This window comes from Myotis lucifugus, unplaced genomic scaffold (genome assembly GCF_000147115.1).
Source record: "Myotis lucifugus unplaced genomic scaffold, Myoluc2.0 scaffold_931, whole genome shotgun sequence".
In the NCBI taxonomy this organism is placed as follows: domain Eukaryota; kingdom Metazoa; phylum Chordata; class Mammalia; order Chiroptera; family Vespertilionidae; genus Myotis; species Myotis lucifugus.
The window spans coordinates 146,098-147,619 of NW_005871979.1; positions in this window are offsets into that span (position 1 = coordinate 146,098).

The following is a 1,522-nucleotide window of genomic DNA, read 5'->3' on the forward strand; positions in this document are numbered from 1 at the left end:
GGTGGCCACCAGGGAAGAGGAGTTTGCCTTGTCCTGGTTCCTGAAGGCCTCACCCCAGGGCTGGACCAAGGTCTTTTGTCCGTGCTCAGCTGCCTCCAGACCCCCTGCCACTTCCCTCAAGGGCAGCGGCTGCTGGAGAAATCTGCCCGCCAGGTTCTCCTTGGTCTTCTCGGGACTGGGTTCACCTGCAGAAAGGAAGGCGAAGTGATTGCTGTAATGAGAAGGACGCACAGAAAAAATAAAAGTGGGAAGGGCTTGAACCGAGTGTGTGTGTGAGAGAGAGGGAGGGAGGAAGCAAGCATGAGAGCCTTTCCACACCAACTCCGTCCGTCAACTCCGCGCGTCCAAGGACTGGGAGTGGCCCCAGAGGCCCCTGGGGTGTCCCTGACTGACCTGTGCCCTTTTGTAAAGGGGAGGCAGACGGGTGGAAGCGGAGTCTCCGGGAGCCACCCGGCACCGCCTCCATTGGGGGAAGGGCCGTTGCAGAGTGACAGGTGAGGCCTGGGAACCACTCACCGTGGGCCCCCGTGTGCATGGCGGGGTGCAGCCTGCAGAATGCTCTCACGGGACCCTCCCCCCATCCAGGGGCGAAGACTGGCGAGAAGAACACCACTGCTTAAAGGAAGGCAGTCCTGCCCAGGCAGATGGTGTCAAGGGCTGAGGGGACATTCTCAGCTCAAGACAGTAAGGCCTTCCGCTTCCAGCGAGGCCGGCACAGACGGACGTAGCCCCGATGCTGCACTTGGCTGGTGTATGCTCAGATCCAGGCGTGGCCGTGCTTTATCCCACCTGTCACCACCGCTCCCTCCCGCCGTGAAATGAGGCCGCCAGCGCCAGCTGTGTCCTTGGGAAGGGGATGTGATGGGGGCGGGCGGCAGCCTGGGCCCCTGCAGATTCCATGCTGCTAACGGCAGGAAATGCCTTGAGAGGGCAGGCTCGCTGTCGGCTGAGGTGCCTGTGAACTCCATCCAGGGATCACTTGGGCTGAGCGCCTGCTTCGCCTGAGGCACCAGGAGGCTGGAGGCTGGGAGGCTGGTCACAGCCGGCATGTCCGCCAGCATCCAAACCGTCTTTGCTTTCGTTCCTACCACCTCGCTGGGAATTTTGCTGGAGGAACAGGCACAAGTTGTCCCTCCTGAGTCCTTTGTTTCCAGCAGGCTTCAGGGGCCCCGTAAGGCCAGCAGAGCTGCTGAGGTGCCAGTGACCGTGACCGGCCTGGTTCCCCCCGGGCTGGTGCACGGCGGGCTCAGTGTTGGTGAGCAGCTGGAGCAGTGGAAGCAGCAGCCTTTCCGGAGGGCGGTGCTGAGCTGCACTGGGGCTGTGCCGGAGGTTTTGCTCCAAGAGCTGCAGCAGCCGGCTCCATGCACTCAGTCTGCGGCTCCTCCAGATCTCCCCGGGAGGAGCAGGACGCGGAGCAAAACAACAGTCCCGACCCCGCTCCCAGCCACGGTGAACGCCCACGGAGGACGGAGGACGAGAGAAGCTCTTGAGGAAATGCAGCCGCCTAATGGGAAGCTCTTGG